At 54.4% G+C, this 17944-nt stretch overlaps 1 long non-coding RNA gene and 1 other non-coding gene across 2 annotated transcripts in view; both read left to right on the forward strand.

The window, feature by feature from the left end:
• Positions 1 to 9150, forward strand: part of LOC115524445 — a 47641-nt gene extending 38491 nt beyond the window's left edge. The window contains exons 2-3 of the long non-coding RNA XR_003972105.1: positions 7922 to 7992; positions 9112 to 9150. This is a non-coding gene — a long non-coding RNA (uncharacterized LOC115524445). The remainder of the gene's footprint in view (positions 1 to 7921; positions 7993 to 9111) is intronic.
• Positions 9151 to 12841: 3691 nt separating this feature from the next.
• Positions 12842 to 12964, forward strand: LOC115526657. Its single transcript, XR_003972706.1, has one exon. It is a non-coding gene; the product is annotated as a U6atac minor spliceosomal RNA (small nuclear RNA).
• Positions 12965 to 17944: the final 4980 nt, after the last annotated feature.

Consider the following 17944-nt stretch of genomic DNA (forward strand, 5'->3'; position numbering starts at 1 on the left):
GGCGTTTGAAGGGTTAACACTTAAGGCTAGCCTTGTTCAGCTGAGTGAAAGCATCCAGTTAAGGGCTAGTGTCTGTGGGCTCATGTGCCAGGCACTGTTGTGAGGGCTCCTTGTACTCCTTGCTGCCTGCGGTGGTGTCTCTGCTGGGAGACGGGGGCACCGAGGCGTTGGTGAATCGGTGGTACAGCTTGGACCTGAGCCCAGGGAGGCTCCCGCACCAGGCCTTCCACCGTGTGTGTGTGTGTGTGTGTGTGTGTGTGTGTGGTGTCTGGGCACTGTCTCATGAGCTCCCCTTTCTGGGAATCCCCAGGAGGGTTCATGCCGCTTGAGAGGGAACCCCAGTCATCCTGCCCAGCCTTTGTCTGTGCTGGTCGCCAACCAGCCCTGGGGGGTGTGCTTGTGCAAGGCTGTGAGATGGGAGAAAATCAGCTGGGAACAGTGACAAGAAGGGCCCAGGAGACCAGGGTCACTGTGGCAGTAGAGACAAGGGGGCACCTGACTTTGTTGTTGGAGGGGTGAGGGGGGTTTCTTGAAGAGGTGACACCCTTGCTGCTTAGTTGGGGGGGGGTGAGGTGGAGGAGAGGATACTGCAGGGGACTAGGGGTGGGGAGAGAAGGGCTGGCTGGTGGGGGGAGGGGGCTCGCCGGATCTCCTTGGGCCCCGCCCCTTAGGGGAGGGACGATGAACAGTGAGCAGGATCTTGTACACCGGTGGCACGTGGGTGGGGGGGCATGGATGGCATCCACTGTCCTCAGAAGAGGCTTGGGTTTTGTGCAGGGGAAGCTGTGGTCAGATGCATCGAAGGGACCCAGCCAGAGCTTGAACATTTCTGGAGTTAAGGGATCCAGTGTCTCACAAGGCAGTTTACTCCTATTTTCTCCTTTTTGTTGTAAAATAAAACACAGACCTACGTTTGGAAATTAATGAGTTATGATAAAGCAAACACCTTTGTGACTTCCACCGGGTGATGACCCCAGAAGCCCTTCTGCTTGCCCCATCCCATTGATCCCCCCTCCAAACCTCCTGTCCTCATTGGGTTCCTTTGTGTCCTTTACAGTTTTCTCACACCGGGATGCATCCTGAACATTCTGGTGTGGTCTTGCCCATTTCTAAACATTTCCTGTCTTTAATCTTATTCCTTTCTTTTCCTTACAACGGTCTGCTGAAGACCCGGGACATTTAAGGGACGTTAAGTTGTGGAGGTCTAGTGTGCTTCACCATGTTCTTGGCCATCTGCCAGCTGGGTGTGGAGGCTGAGTCGCATATAGTCGACACCTTGGCAAGACTGGAGGTGAAGCTCTGCTGTGCCTGTGGGGCTTGTGTGGTGGCCATCTGACCCCTTGTGATGTTAGCTGCTCGGTTCCGCCGTTCTGGGGGGGAGGGGCCAAATGGTGATTCTCATTCTCACTGACTTGTGAGGATCCTTGTATGAAGAGACTGTTCCAGTTACGCTGGGGGATGTTCCCGTGGAAGAGGCAGGGTAGGTGCTCAGTTCTTTCTCCTTGTTTATCAGGTTTCTTATTAAAAAAACTTTTTTTAATTTTATTTTTTGAAATTATATCCAGGTAGTTAGTATGTAGTGAAGCAATGATTTCAGTAGATTCCTTAATGCCCCTGACCCATTTAGCCCATCCCCCCTCCCACACCCCCTCCAGCAACCTCCATTTGTTCTCCATATTTATGAGTCTCTTCTCTTTGTCCCCTCCCTGTTTTTATATTCTTTTTGTTTCCCTTCCCTTATGTTCATCTGTTTTGTGTCTTAAAGTCCTCATATGAGTGGAGTCATATGATATTGTCTTTCTCTGACTGACTGATTTCACTTAGCATAATACCTCCAGTTCCATCCACGTAGTTGCAAATGACAAGATTTCATTCTTTTTGGTGCCGAGTAACACTCTATTGTCTATATATCACACATTCTTTATCCATTCATCCGTCGATGGACATTTGGGCTCTTTCCATACTTAGGCTATTGTTGGTAGTGCTGCTATAAACATTGGGGTGCACGTGTCCCTTCGAAGCAGCACACCTCCTCCGTGGATAAATGCCTCGTAGTGCAATTGCTGGGTCGTAGGGTAGTTCTATTTTTAACTTTTTGAGGAACCTCCATGCTGTTTTCCAGAGTGGCTGCACCAGCTTGCATTCCCATTAAAATTTTTTAATGTTTATTTATATTTGAGAGAGAATAGGGGAGTGTGAACAGGGGAGGGGCAGAGAGAGAGGGAGACAGAATCCAAAGCAGGCCAAGCTCCGAGCTGGCAGCACAGAGCCAGATGTGGGGCTCGAACCCACGAACTGCAAGGTCATGACCTGAGCTGAGGTTGGATGCTCAATGACTGAGCCCTTCAGACGCCCCTATTACCAGTCCTCAAGTCAATTTGTCCTTAGTATCCTCTCAAGGTGACTAGGTGGTTTTTAAAATGTAATTTTGAACTCATGGATTTCAATGTTTTTGTGAATTTGACCATTGCACTTTTATCCTCTTGGAAGCTCAGGCCGTTCCACCTTTGACTGATGGAGTCTCTTCATCTGGGTGCCGTTTCTGACTGGCCCTGGTGGCCCGTGGTCTTTGACAGTCTGTGAGGGCCGGGCTGGTCTTGGGCTCTCCCCGTAGTGGGGCCAGCGGTTCCACCGAGAAGCCTGGATTCCTGTAGTGGGAACTGATGCTCCCCGATGCGGGTGTGGGGTGCTCACGGAGGCCAGGCGTCGTCGCCCTCAGTAAGCCTCCTCCTCTAGGAGGTACCACGCGTCTTGAAGGGAGAGTGCCACATGTGGTCCGTGGACTCCAGCCGAGGTCAGGGCGGCCGGGGTTTTCTCCGGAGCTCGTCCGCACCTGGAGTCTCAGGGACGGGACGATAGGTAGACGGCCCCCGGCTCACTGTGAACCTTCCGCCGGCTCTGCCCCGCCCCCGCCGCCGTCCCTCGCTTCCCGGAGACGTCGCTGGAGTGCCACGAGCCGCCTGGGGCCCCCCCTCGCGCTCTGAGGCCAGTGGCGCAGGAGTGTGGCGGGGCGCACATTCCGGTCGCAGGTCTCGCCTCCCCACGGAGCCCCCGTGCCACCGCCTGCCTCCCGCTGGGACGCGATGCCGGAACCTGAGGGGCCGCAGGCTTCTCCTTCAGGCAGCTTGCCCTTTTTTCCTGGGTGTCCAGGCGATTTATTTTCTGTGAGGTCAGATACTGCTATGAGAATACGTGTTGGTGCGTGTTATTTGGGGCCGGCGTCCCAGGAGCTCGCGTGGTCATTCAGGGAAGTCTTCGAATGACGCCCTGTAGCCTCTCTGCTGCTTGGTTGGCCGCCGGCCTCAGGGACTCCTGCCACAGGTCGCGTCTCTGGCCATTTGCAGTGCTTGCTGCTTTTTCTTGAACCCTTTGTCTCGTTTTCCATTTCCGTTTGGTTTGAATAATTTTCTTCGTATCTCTTCTATTTCTGTCCAGACCTCTGCCCTGTCTCAGGCCATCTTCGTTTGTGGAACGATGTTTCTACTTCCTGTTTACCCGATACCTGAATGTTTCTAGTGGATTTTTGGATATTTCTCGGTTTTCTTGCCGTCTCTCAGCTGGCTTTGAAACAGTGCTCTGATGTCGGTGCCGTTGGAGCGTCTTTCTGCGGCCCTTGAGCAGTTCCAGGCGAGAGCGTTCTGCTCGGTCCCCTTTGTTCCTAGAGTTTCTTTGTGCGGAGTTGACCCAGCACTTTCCCCGGCTTATTTTTCCGTGAACTTCGTTTCTGAGCGTGGGAGGAGGCATGGGCCAGGGCGGCGGCTCCATCGGCAGGCACCCCCCCCCCACCTGGCGGCTGCTCCCCGCGGACCTTCCCTTCTGTGTCACGGGGGTGTGACGCAGTGCGGGCTCTCCCGTCTTGGCTGCGGCCCCCTGGGTGCTCCCGCCCGGCTCTCTGGTCTGGCTGACCCCCCCCCCCCCACCGTTCTTCTCTCTGCCTTCTCCCGCACAGGTGCACCACGTGGCGTCCGTGGCGTCCGTGGCTTCCTTTTGAGGGGGTGTGTGTTCAGAGAGGTAAAGGAACTCCCCCTTGGTCACAGAGGGAGCAGAGACCGCTCGCGGACTCCAGCCTCCACGCCTGCCTCTGGAGCCCACTCGTGGCGTTGCTTGCGCTTTCCTCCAGGAGAGTGCTCGCCTGCCCTGATTGGAAAAAAATGTGTACTTCGTGTTTGTTGTAAATTGGCTGTTTTATTTGTTATATTTTTTTTATTACTTTTAAAATTTTATTTTGGAGACAGTGTGAGCACGAGCAAGGGAGGGGGCAGAGGAGGGGAGAGAGGGAGAGAGGGAGAGGGGAGGAGAGAGAGGGGAGGAGAGAGAGGAGAGGGAGGAGAGGGGGGAGAGGGAGAGAGAGAGAGGAAGAGAGAGAGGGGAGAGAGGGAGAGGGAGAGAGAGAGAGAGAGAGAGAGAGAGGAGAAAGAGAGAGGGGAGAGAGAGAGGGGAGAGGGGAGAGAGGGGGAGAGGGAGGAGAGAGAGGAGGAAGAGAGAGAGGGAGAGAGAGGGAGAGGGAGAGAGAGAAGAGAGAGAGAGAGGGAAAGAGAGAGGGGGGAGAGGGAGAGAGGGGGAGAGGGAGAGAGAGAGAGGAAGAGAGAGAGGGAGAGAGAGGGAGAGGGAGAGAGAGAGAGAGAGAGAGGGAGAGACAGAGAGACGAAGAGGAGAGAGGGAGAGGGGGAGAGAGAGGGAGAGGAAGAGAGAGAAGAGAGGAGAGGGAGAGAGAGAGGGAGAGGGGGGGAGGGAGAGGGAGAGAGAGGGAGAGAGGGAGAGGGAGAGAGAGGGAGAGGGAGAGAGAAGGAGAGAGGGAGAGGGGGAGGGAGAGGGAGAGAGGGGGAGAGGGAGAGGGGAGAGAGGGGGAGAGGGAGGAGGGAGAGAGGGGGAGGGAGAGGGAGAGGGAGAAGGTCAAGGAGGCTCCACACTCAGCCGTGGGGCTCAATTCTCCCACCCTGGGATGGCGACCTGAGCCAAAACCGAGAGTCAGATGTTCAACCGACTGAGCTACCCAGGCGCCCCTAGATTGGCCACTTAAAACAAAACAAAACAAAACAAACTTTGGATAAAAAGCTGTAGCTTCCGCCCTGGCTGGTCTCGCTCTCTGGACGGAGCGTGGTTTTACCGTCTGTTTCTGTCTCCTGGTGGTGACCCTTATAACTCTATGTGCCTTTAGTTTATTTGTGACTTTCCAATCTGGGTAACCTCTGCAGGTTTACGAAAGCTGATTGAGCTCATTTGCGTTACTGCTTCTTTCCACCGTCTCCCGTCTTCGGACTGTCTGCACAACATGGGTTTCTGCCACTCAGGGGGCCTCTTCTCCTGTAGGGCTTGCGGAGGTGGAGTGGCACACGTCCCAGAGAGAGCACGGGGACAGATTCCCGTCCACCTTGTGAGCAGCACAAACGCACACGTGCACACACACAGCCACAGGCGTGCACATACACGCATACGCGGGTGCACACTCCCACCAGGCACACATACAGGCACACGTAAACAGGGTGTGCCCCACACAGGAGCACGCCTGCGTGCTGCTCACACAAACACAGGTGTGCATGCACACACAGGCACACTCGGTGCACGCTCAGGCTGGGCTGCGTCAGGCTGCTGCAGGCGCTGGGTGTGAAGCGGGAGGCTACCAAGATAGCATTTTCACGGCCGTTTCAGCCAGGTCCAGAAAGCCTACTTCAGCAAAAATAACACTAAGGATGACTTCCTGCCGCCCTGGGCCGTTAAGCCTACTGCTCTAGCAGGTACCCCGACTTCAGGGCTGCGCCTTATCTTTGGCTGCGCCTTATCTTTAAATTTTTTTTTTAATCTTTATTTTTTTTTTTTTAAATTTTTTTTTTTTCAACGTTTATTTATTTTTGGGACAGAGAGAGACAGAGCACGAACGGGGGAGGGGCAGAGAGAGAGGGAGACACAGAATGGGAAACAGGCTCCAGGCTCTGAGCCATCAGCCCAGAGCCCGACGCGGGGCTCGAACTCACGGACCGCGAGATCGTGACCTGGCTGAAGTCGGACGCTTAACCGACTGCGCCACCCAGGCGCCCCTTAATCTTTATTTTGAGAGAGAGAGAGAGAGAGAGAGAGAGAGACAGAGCGTGAGCAGGGAAGGGGCAGAGAGAGAGGGAGACAGAATCCGAAGCAGGCTCCAGACTCTGAGCTGTCAGCACAGAGCCCGATGGGGGGTCGATCTCACGAACCGTGAGATCATGACCTGAGCCGAAGTCAGACGCTCAACCGACTGAGCCTCCCAGGCGCCCTGGCTGTGCCTTATCTTAACTGTTGTGATCGGCTCTGGCCTGCATGACATCGGGGCTGCTGAGGGGGGCTGGACGCCCCTTCCCAGCCTGTCTGCCTCCCTGTTTCCCCAGAGCTCACTGTGCTGTGCTTGTTCCGTTAAAGGTCCAGCCCCCACCGCTGCCTGGAACGGTGGCTCCCTGAGGGCAGGAAGTGTTGTTTTGACCTACGTCTGTCTGTCTCCGTACCTCGAACGGTGCCTGGTTGAGTGAGCCTGCCTCGTGGCCCTGTCCTGACCAGCTGCTCCATAGGGGCTTTCTAGGGTGGGATTGGCTTAAAGCAGTGTCCTTTAATCTGGCAGATGGGAAGCCCTACCTAATGGCAAATTAGCAGTAAAAGATAAATGATGTTCTGGGAGCGTCCTGGAGAGAGGGAGGCCGCCTTGCTGGAGGAGGGTTGACAGACGTCCACAAGGGAGGCAGAGCAGGTGGACAGCATTCTGGAGGAGGACGCAGGCGAGCGCAGTGTCTGGGCATCTGTGAGCGTGGGGGCGGTACTTGTTCCCGCGGCTGCTTTCCTTTCCTCTCCCGCTGCACGCTGTCGCCAAAGCAAGGACTCGCCTGGAGAGGGTCTTGATAGTAAACTGGTGCCGGCTCTTTCACAGGACGATGGGCATTTACACAGATGTGTTTCCACATACAGCTCGCTGTGTCCTGTGTGATTGAATCGCTTCTTCCATTTTTACAGTACTTGTCAAGATTTGTAGCCCTTAGGAAGTGTCCTACCCTCTCGAAGCCTCGGTTTCCACATTCGGTCAAGGTGGAGCAAAACCGTGCATAGTCTGCTCTCCATTCGATGGCCGACACGCTTGCATACACACAAATATTTGTTGGATTGAGTCCAATTTGCAACAGATGTAGAATTTAGCGAAAGTCTGACTGTCGTGTATGTGATGTACTTTCCATCTCTTTGCATATAATGGAGAAAACTTCCCAGACTTCACTGCATGTGGTAAAAGATTTATCAGATTTTGTAGTTTGGTGAATTTCATAGGGAAGGAAATTGGAAGCTGCTAAAAGGATTAAACTTTATACTTTCAAAAATTTATCCATGGCAATAAACAGTCAATTTTAGGAGTTAACTATTAACTGTGGAAAATGTTCAGGTATTTTGAGTGCTTACAGTTCCAGAACAGTGGCAGAAGATGGGATTAAAATGGTGCTGTAGGGGTGCCTGGGTGGCTCGGTCGATTGAAAGTCTGACTCTTGATTTTGGCTCAGGTCATGATCCCAGCGTTGTGGGATCCAGCCCCGCATCCGGCTCTGTGCGAGTGTAGAGTCTGCTTAAGATTCTCCTCTCCCCCTCCCTTGGCCCCTCTTCCGTCTCTAAAATAAAAATAATAATAAAAAACTAAAGTGACAATGGTGCTGTAGAACCCCTTCGGGTTTTAGAGTGGCTGCTTTCCTGTGTGGGCTTCTGGACTCACCCGCTTTGACCTGGGCAGCCCGCGTCAGGGCCCCGGCTTCTGTCCCAGTTGCCTCCCTGCTGGTTTTGGCTGCTGGCAGTGTGGTTCTTTCTTTGCCTCCTAAAAGCAGTGATTTTTGCCTTTAGTTCTGAGGCGTTGGTCTTGTCGGGGAACAGATGTTTGCTCAGAAGTGAGTTAAAGTAAATGCATTTGTGTTCTCTCTTTTTTTAGGCAAAAGTAAAGAAGCAAGAAATAAAGAGAATAAACAAAGAACTGGCAAAACATCAGATCAAAATTTAAAGGTAAGTGTGTTCAGTCTTTTTCGTGAAATGTCCTTTTGTAAACCTTCTGGAGCGGGGGCCTCGTCTTCTAATGCCTTTTAACTCTTTCCTCTTCGAATCAAGTTCTGAGTTGGCACAGTTACTATCCGTGGCTCTGCTGGAATTAAAACTGCTTAGGGTCAGGCCATGGGTCGCCTTGAGTTGTCTGAGAACTTGTGTGGAAGGGATGGGGTGGAGGGGCCCCTCCCGGGACCCAGCCTCTTCCTGAAGAGCAGCTCCTCCACTCCTGGACTTCACTGCCTTCAGGTCTGGGAGTGGTGAGGCCAGACAGACCCGGCGCGGTATGGGCTCAAAGCGTGAATCTCAAAGAAGTGCTCTACCTAGGCCGCTCATTGTTTCCAGTATGACAGTTGTCTGGGCACTTCCTGTACCAGAGTGTTTCTGGCTTGTGAACCGGTCACGAGCCACACTCGCCCAGCCTTCAGGTGGTGCCTCTTTGTAGGCCAGCATGTCTGGAGCGCACCTCCCTGGGCGCCCGCACCTTGAGGGGCTGCGAAGTGCGACGGTCAGTACTGAGGACAGTCTGTGAAAGGCTGGCTGAATCCGTTAAGGCTTACTTTCTCAGTGAATTTTTTCCAGGTTTGACATCTGGTTCACGTGGCTGAGCAGACTTCAGCCATGAGAGTGGCTGGAATTGCCCGGGAAACAGTGAATAGAGGAGAGGCTGGGACTGAAGCCAGGGAGCTGGGGCGGGGTGGGTTGGTGGGGGGGACACAGAATTTCTAGGAATGGGTGGCTTCTCAGGGCTTGAGGATGGGTATCCTGTGTTATCAAGGGATGCAAACTAGTGGACCTCCAGTAGTTCCCTGTGGAGCCCTAGGGGAAAGGATTATGTTTTCATATTTTGAATAGGCCTGAGGATCTTCTAGAAGGTCTGTGAACTTCTGAAGTTGCACATGAAAAGGTTTTGCTGTTTCACACACACCATGTGCGCGCATATACGTGCTATATAGTACGTGTGTATGTTTGGGGGAGGGTCTATAACTTTCATTGCTTAAGTTTTTTTTATTTAGTGTTTTCTTTAAGGTTTTATTTTTTATTAAAAAATTTTTTTTTACATGTTTTTATTTATTTTTGAAGGAGAGCGAGACAGAGCATGAGCTGGGGAGGAGCAGAGAGAGAGAGGAAGACATAGAATTCGAAGCAGTATCTGGGCTCTGAGCCATCAGCACAGAGCCTGATGCGGGGGGGCTCGAACTCATGAACTGTGAGATCATGACCTGAGCCGAAGTCGGATGCTCAACCGACTGAGCCACCCAGGCGCCCCAAGATTTTTTTTTTTTAGAGAGCTTTAGGTTCACAGCAAAATCGAGGAAGGTGTGGAGATTTCCCATACACCCCTGCCCCCACACCTGCACAGCCTCCCCACTGTCGACACCCCACCAGGCAGCTGAGGAACCTACGTGAACATGTCATCATCACCCAAAGTCCACAGTTGATGTCATGGGTCATTCTGGGGGCTGTACATTCTGTGTGTTTGGACAAACGAGTGATGGACACATATCAGTCACTGCAGTATCGTACAGAGTGTTTCATTGCCCCAAAAATCTCTTGTGCTCTACCTGTTATCCTTTCCTTCCCCCCCGGCCCCTGGCAACCACTGATCTTTTTACGTCTCCATAGTTTTGCCTTTTCCAGAATGTCATAGAATTGGAATTATACAGTATGTAGCCTTTTCAGATTGGCTTCTTTACTTAGTAAGGTGCCTTTAAGATTCCTTCTTTCCACGGCTTCCTAGCTCGTTTCTTTTCGGTGCCGAATAATATTCCCTCGCCTGGACATCTCACAGTTTATTTATCTGTCCACCGCTGAAGGACATCTTGATGGACGTTCCGGGACTTTGTCAGTTGTGAACATAGCTGCTGGGATTATAAATTAAAGCTGCCGTGAATGTCCCGTGAGCAGCGTTGCCGTGGTCGTAGGTCTTCGGCTCCCACTGGTAAATACCGGGGAGCGGGGCTCTGTGTCGCGTGGTAATGGCGTGTGGAGTTTTCTCAGAAGCCACCAGACTGTCTCCCAAAGCGGACCGCCCCGCTTCCATTCCCACCAGGAACAAACAAGAGTTTCCGTCCGCCCTGTGTCCTCGCCAGCATTGGGTGATGTCGCAGTTCTGGCTTTGGGCCGCTCCAGCGGGTGTGTGGAGGGAGCTCACGACTCTTTTGATGTGCGTTTCCCCTCACGTCACGTGACGTGGAAGCATCGTTCCGTGGGTCCGTTTGCGTCTCTGTGCCACATGGTGAGGGGTTTGTAACTTTCACTGCATCACTGTCACATGGTGGTTAAGAGTAAGGTTGCCCTGACCACCTGCAGACAGGGTCCTTGCTCTGATGCTTTACAAGGTGTGCTGCCTTGTCACGTTACTTACCCTTCCCCGTGTCTTTTCTCAGCTTTCACGTGGGCTACTGATGATCATTTCAGGCTGGATTCTCTGTGAATCAGACCCTGAGCTAGGCTTGGAGGGCTGAGGATTTATGAGAGGAGCATCTGTGAGCAGGGAAGGGAGGGAGAGGGCTAGAGGCGGGCAGGGGAGGCCCGTTCGGGAGCTTTGACATGAAGATTGCCTGTCAGGGGCATCTGGCGTGGGGTGGGCATGGCTGGGCCCTTGTCCCCCGCCTCGCGCAGCTGTGGCTCGAAGCCAAGGAAGGCAGTCCCCTGACGAAGCTGACCCTTTGAGGTCCCCACGCTCTTGGCAGCCCCAGTCCTTCACTGAAGGGAGGGTCCGTGTCTGCTGCAGTAATTCTATCTATATGTGAACTAAGCGTAAAGTGCTCTATGGAGAGCGAATGCCTATAAACGTTAACCGTGTTGTTATTGAAAACGAGTTCATGGCCCTTCGGATGGTACGTCTTCAGCCTTTCCGTATAAATGTTTGGGGGCAAACAAGCCTTGTGTTGTTTCTTCTGTCTTCATGCCTGCCTAAGCTAAGCTGTCCTAGGGAGGGAAGGAGGTTCCCTCTCCCCTGTGAAGCAGTTGGCATTATGAGTATGTGTGCACCTTGCATAGTAACAGATAATAGAAACCTAGCCTTTGTCCTCAGAAATGTGCACCCTGGGGGGCTTCTGAGTCCAGTCGTGGCAGATTAGCTAACATACGTCTGTACCATATGGTGGAAATATGATACAGTCACTAATGCAGACATACATAGAATTCTAAATTTTCTAGTAGCAACACTAAAAAAAAAGTAAAAAGCAGACGAAACTAATTTTAGGAGCACCTGGCTGGCTCAGTTGGTGGAGCGTGTGACTCTTGACCTTGGGGTCATGAGTTTGAGCCCCAGATTGAGTGTAGAGATTATTAAAAAAACAACAAATGAAGCTTCACAAAAACCTAGTTTAATATGTTTTATTTATTGTAATATGCCTAAAATAGTATCATTGCAACATGCAGTCAATAGAAAAAGTTACGTCTTTTTCTAAAGAGATATCGTACATCTTTTTCATACTACGTTTTTGAATTCTGGTGTGTATTTTACACTTCTGGCACACTCCACACTCCACGCAGACCAGCCGCACTTCAAGTGCTCAGTAGCCACACGTGGCTAGAAGCTGCAAGTTGGACAGTGCTGACTTCAGATACACTGTTAAACAAGTCTTGAGGGGTTGCCTGGGTGGCTCAGTTGGTTAAGTGTCAGACTCTGGATTTCAACTCAAGTCAGTCTCACAGGCCTGAGATTGAGCCCCGCATCCCAAACCCTGCTTGGGATTCTCTCTTGGAAGCATCATAGATAACAAGAAACAAGGAGAGTTTCTGGGCCTTCTCCAGGAGGAGGAAAGTGTCCACGTAAGCAAGTACAGCACACCGCTGTTTGTGCCTCGGAGAGCGTTGCTGATCCCAAAGAAAGAACCGTGAAACAGACATTGATGTGACCATGAAGTCAAGAGGGTGGTTATCTGTCAGGGTGGCTTTGCCCTCCAGGGGACACTTTGCAACACCTGGAGACCGGGTCCTTTGTCACCACCCAGGAGGGGGTGCGTTACTGCCATCTAGGGGGTGGAGGGCAGGGAAGCTGCTTACACCCTACAGCACATACAACAGTCCCCCACCCAGAGCCATCGGCCTGAGATGTCGACGTGCCGAAGTTGAGCAACCCTGGTCTAGGAGAAGAATCAAAGCCCGGAGCCCACGAGAAATGGAGACCCTTTTTGCTTTCCACGGAGACTTTCAAGGCAGTGCCCTAAGGGCAGGAGTGGGACTGGACGCGAGCCAGCCCTGTCACAGGTGTGCAGTGGGCCTTTGGACACCTCGAACTTTATACTCGGGTTAAGGTAAGAAAAGCAGTCCCCCGGAGGAGGACGTTGTCATTGCAGGCCACAGATGATGCCTAGAATTTTCACACATGTAGTCCAGCATCTGGTCATAGATACCAGGCACATAGGGAGTCAAGGTGCGTGAGCGGGAACTCAGCAGAGACCAACGGGAACAGACTCACGGAGAGCTCTGATACCAGATTCAGATGGTGTAAAGGGGCAGGTGTGCCATTTTAAAGAGATAAAGGCACCCTTGAAATTTGTAGCAGGAAACTTGGGGTGCGAAAGGTGGCGTAGCGGAATTTGAAATATTAGAGCAAATGGAATCCCAGAACTGAAACCTGCAGAACCAACGTGAGAACTCTGGATTTCACAAGCAGACATAGTTGAAGAGAGATTTGGTGTTCTGAACAATAGGAACAAAGCGGGTCCTGAATAGAGAGCAGGGGACAGGACAGGGGGGCAAGAGGTAAAGGGATGTGGTGATCAAGTCTCAAAGGTTTAGTTGGCGTCCCAGAAGGAAAAGAGAGAGAACGTGGCAGCTTTTAAGAGTGCACGAAGTTGTGTTGTGCGAGAGGAGAGAAGTTCGCTGTCCCCTTGTTGGGGATGGAGGGGGCCCTTGGCCTGGCAACACGCTTACCGTTAGGCGTGCCGCCTGCTTCGTGGCATCTGACCGTCATTGGTTTTTTTCCCCTAAATCCTTTAAGTCTAATTCCTAATTCTATCTTTCTAGATTTCGTATATGAAGAATTTATTTTTCTGATTTCAGTACGTTGTGAAATATCTCCAAAATTTTGGTGAATTTGTGTCTTAAAACGCAAGGAATGAGTGAAATTGGCCAGGACTGCAGGCTCCAACACAGGTGGCGGGAATGAGGTGCACACCTAGACGCGTTCTGCGGAGACGCAGAGATCACAAGTCACGGGCAGGGGAGCTGTGCTGGCAGCCGCTTGGCACGCGGCAGATCGGAAGCCTGGCCCCGTGCGGAGAACAGCCAGTGGAAGACTGCCCGGCAAGAGTGTCTTCTAAGACTGAAGGCTGGAACGGAGCTTCTTGAGACAAAAATGGAGAGAGTTTCCCGTGAGGAAAAGGGAATTCCAAAGGATATACTTGAGGCCAGAAGCAGAGAATCCCAGATGCAGGTCAGAGGGGCAAGAAGAGGAGGAAAAGACGTGGCGGCCACGGAGGTGACCGCACGCTCGCTGCGCAACGATAGCACCTTGTGCGGTTACAGATACACGTGGAAGCAGGTAGATGAGAAGTGATACGATGTGACAGTCCTGAGAACGTCGGGAAGTTGAATCTGTAATCCGAAGCCCCGCCACCGAGAAGGCTGGAGGCCGATGGTTTCACCGGTGGGCTCTGTCATTTGAGGAAGGATGTGGGCTTGGTCATGTGATGTGGCCGGTTGGATGTAGACCACGACTGTGCGCCACTTTGAGACCTAACCTCGAGGGGGGTGCTTGTTTCTACTTGCCCCTTCGGGGCCTTCCCGTCGCCTCCTTGGAAGGATGTGCCTTTGGGTGCTGCTGGGCTGAGAGAGGGAGAGGGCGCCCTGTGCGGGCCTAGATCCCGCTTGTGGCTGGGAGGCCGCCCCTGCTGAGTCTTGGCTGACCTGCAGACTCATGAGCGAGAAGGTGGTGCTTGTTTGTGAGCCACCCGGGTCTGGGGTGGATTGGGTAGTTACTATGACATCAGCCGGCACACTCCACCTCGAGACCTCTGGGAAGCAGCTGCTGTGGTACCCTTCGCGGAGACATCACGCTTGCTTATCACTGTCCGCAGGGGTGTACCACGTGGCATCCGCTAACTTGCTACGTAACCACTGGGTGTCCGCCACGGTCTGGGGTGCACAGCTGAATGAGGACGTTCCCATAAAGGGGGCGCCTGGGTGGCTCAGTCGGTTAAGTGTCCGATTTAGGCTCAGGTCATGATCTCACGGTTCGTGAGTTCGAGCCCCGTGTCGGACTCTGTGCTGTCATCACAGAGCCCTCTTGGATCCCCCCTCCCCCCCGCCCCTCCCCCGCTTGCACTGTCCCCCAAATAAAGAAAACATTAAAACAAAAGTTCCCATAAAGAACTTAGGTTACTGTTAGGTATAGAACGACTTAAGTAAAGCACAGCTTTTTATGGAGGAAGCGCGAAAGCTCTCGGCAAGGGGGTGCCACGCTGGCTCCCGACGGGCTGGCCGCACCCCCTACCCCCCCCCCACCCCACCCCGGTCCTCGCCAGTGTTCTCCCATGCTTTATGCCTTTCTTCCTGGTGTATTTGACAGGAATGGTTTAACAGTTGGCTTTATGGGATGTGTTTACTTGCAATAAAATTTACTTAAGCGTTGCACTTTGAATTTGGAAGGTGCATGAATGTTCCCTGTGTCCCCGTGTACTCGGCCACCTTCGTCAGCCCCCAGCGGCCACCGGTCTGCTGTGTGTCACAGTAGTTTTGCTGTTCTTGAAACCCACGTGAAAGGGATTGGTGGCACGACGAGGTCTCTTCAGCTGAGCACGGGTGCGCTCAGGGCACGCGCGTGTGCCAGTGGCCACGCGAGCGCTTCTGCACCGCCGTGCACTCGCCCGCGCTTGCCTGTGAGGCCGAGGCTGCGGTGAGCACCTCCCGCTGGGCACACACCCCGGGCCCGCGGCAGGGGGCCTTTTGCCGTTTTCGGGGGCGGCTGTGCACGTGTCGCTCCTGCCAGCCGGCGGGAGCGGTTCCCAGTTCCTCCACGTTCTTGCCGGCACTTGGTATGGTTGATCTTGTGAGTTTTGGTTACGTGGGGGGCGTGTAGTGGAACCTTACTGTGGTCTTAATTTGCATCTCCCTTTTTCTAACCACTGAAATCAGTAAGCATTACAGAGAGTGGAGGAAAACGCCTCGGGTCTGTGGGGACTCGGGGGCGAAAGAGTGGATTCTCCGGCGTGGGCATCTCTCAGTTCACGGAGGGAGGCAGGCAGAATGGCGTGGGGGCGCGGGGAAGAATACCGTCAGGGTGCAGACGCGGGGAAGGGCCATGTCCCTCCTGGTCTTTCCACCTCTTTGATCGCAAGATACTTGTCGAGCGCCGGTGTCTGTGAGAGAAAACAGTGGGAAAGGGCCACAGCTCAGAAATTGTCCGGAAGATTCTGCTTCCTGGGCCTCAGATGCTATGGCCCGCAACCACACGGGCTCTGGCTGGCATCTTATTTGTCAGGTGGGAACATCTTTCTTGGTGAGATAGGGTCGTACTCGGGCGGCCAAGCTCAGACCTCCTCACAGTGGGCCAGGCGCCCTTGCCTACTTTATGTGACTGCCCACGTGATCCCCCGGTGGAGGCTGAGGGTTTGGAAACCTGTGTGTCCCGGGCCACGTCTCCATTTAGCACATGAGCCCTGCCCTTAAGGCACAAATGACAGATTCGTGTCAGCCTGAGGCCTGTTGGGGTCAGAGGTAAAACTGATAGGCATCTTTCTCCTGTCCCTTAAGAGTGGTTATCTTGGACGAATGTTGGCCATCGCCACTGTCGAATGAGACAGTATAGGCCCTGAAAAGCATGAGCGACTGAGGGTGGTTTAGGTTGATCGTGCTGGGACATGGCAGGGACAGAGCCGGCAGGGCACAACAGTGCGGTTGGAGGGGGTGCACGTGGGGAGCACCGCTGTGTGGGTACGCAGGGCTGACCTGGCTCTGACCCAGACACTAAGCCACTGTCAGGGTGCCTGCCCTCCAGCCCAGCGCCTGAGGAGGAGGGAGCGTGTTTGTCCCCGCGTCTGGGTGCCCTGGTGGCTCACTCTGCAGTCTTGGGTCTTACTGCTTAATATCTTCTTACAGAAGGACCAGGTTTTTGTCATCCTCAGACCTTGTTTCACATTTCACGTTCCGCAATTGGCATGAGTCTTAAGAGCCAGTGATACAGGGTCGTCATAAGCCTCACACCGTCTCAGGCAGTGCTAAGCTGTGATGTGGTGTCCCGCTTCATTTCTGGAAGGGCCACCTAGGAGGGGCCGTAGACAAGTTGGGGGTCTCGGGCACATGACTGGAATCCTGGTCCTTCAGGGTGTGTGGCCTGTTTCCCACCTCCCCCTCTTCTCTGGTCTTCACGGAACGTGGGGACCACGTTCAGGCACGAGCCGTGCAGTGTGACAGTTTGAAATTCCTGGAATAAAGACACAGTTCTAGCCCGCCTGAAACTAACCTTGTGAGGACCACCTCAGTTCTGGTCTGGTCCGAAGTGAAACCACAACCAGCTGGAGCGACGGTCACTGGGAGGAACTCCTGAGTTCTGGTGAGGGTGACTGCCAGGCCCAAGGTATGGCCCCTCGGCCCAAGGAGAGCCCCCAGGAGGACAGATCTGCAGGCCCCTCCTTGGAGCAAGGGGTAGCTCAGCCCCTCGGAGAGAGAGAGATAAGGCAGCTGGTTTGGCCGGGCCAGGGCACGGGCCGTCAGGAACTCTCAGAGGGCAGCGACCCACCTCGGGCAGGCCGTAGCGTGGGGCTGCAGAGGGTATCCGGATGATGGCGTGGGCACCGGGGTCACCTTGAGAGGGCAGTGGAGAAGGTTATGGCCAGGGTGGGGCCCCGAATTCACTGTGGGACCTCAAGAGCCCCTCCAGTCCCTCACCCCCCAAACTGCAGGAGGGGCCCCTTCTGCAGCTGTGGCACCGCCCCCCCGCCCCCCGCCAGCGGCCCTGTACTGAGACAAGCCACGAGGGAGAGGCGTGCAGAGCGCTCTGCCCCGGGCCGTTCGTGGAGGTGCGCTTGGAACTGACAGGTGGCATGGGGACACTGTGTCCAGCCAGCGAGTTCTGTCCTTGGGAGATGGGCTCGGTCTCTTCAAGAACGGAGATGGATGCGGGGCTACCCATGTGGCCGGGGTTTGTGGGCGCACCGCCCTGCCCGGGCTTGCTCCTGAGGTGGGTGGGTGCTGGGTGCTGGGAACGTGCGGGTGGACGCAGGCGGGGCCGGCAAGCACACTCTTGCTGACGGAAACAAAGCATCTGGGCTGCGGAGTGAGCAGAGCTCTTTGTTTTTGAGGCCGCTCAGGAGACTGAAGTGCCCCGTGTCTCCTTCCTTGCCCGTGAGGGCCGGCAGGGCCGCCGTGGTGTACCGTCTTGAGCCGGGAGGGGACCTGGTCCCTGAGTCTGCAGCCCTTGTGGCTGCTGCTGGGAAGGCCGGTGGTTGGACACTGCCAGAGAAGCACTGGACTCACGTGGGCCCCGAGACGGCGGGGCAGCGGCAGCCAGTGCTCCCCAGACCGCACGAAGCCCACGGGACCTCCCCCCCCGCCCCAGCCAGACTCACAGCGTACGTGTGGGAAGTGAGAGTGCTTCCCTCCGTCCGCACCGCCCTCCACGACAGCACCCAAGGTGGGGGCGGTCCGTGGAAAGGAGAGGCTTCCACGGGTCACTCTTGAGTATGTGAGGAGCCCCTGAGAGCAGGTGGGGCTGGACTGGGCGGTGCCTGGGGGAGGCACGTAGGCATAATGTGAGCCCCGCTCTCTTGGGGCCGTCGTTTCTTTCCCGGTCACGCCGGGCCTGTGGCACGGTCGGGCGTCTCCCTGCTGGTTCCCCTTGGGAGGAGCCACACTCTCACTGGGGGCGGGGGCTCTGGCTTCAGGCAGGGTGGCGTGCCGGACTGCCCTCTGGGCTGGCACCCAGGTTCGTCCCCACTCTCTGCAGTACCTTGTGAGTTCC

The sequence above is a fragment of the Lynx canadensis genome, chromosome D1, assembly GCF_007474595.2.
Source record: "Lynx canadensis isolate LIC74 chromosome D1, mLynCan4.pri.v2, whole genome shotgun sequence".
NCBI classification, from domain to species: Eukaryota; Metazoa; Chordata; class Mammalia; order Carnivora; family Felidae; genus Lynx; species Lynx canadensis.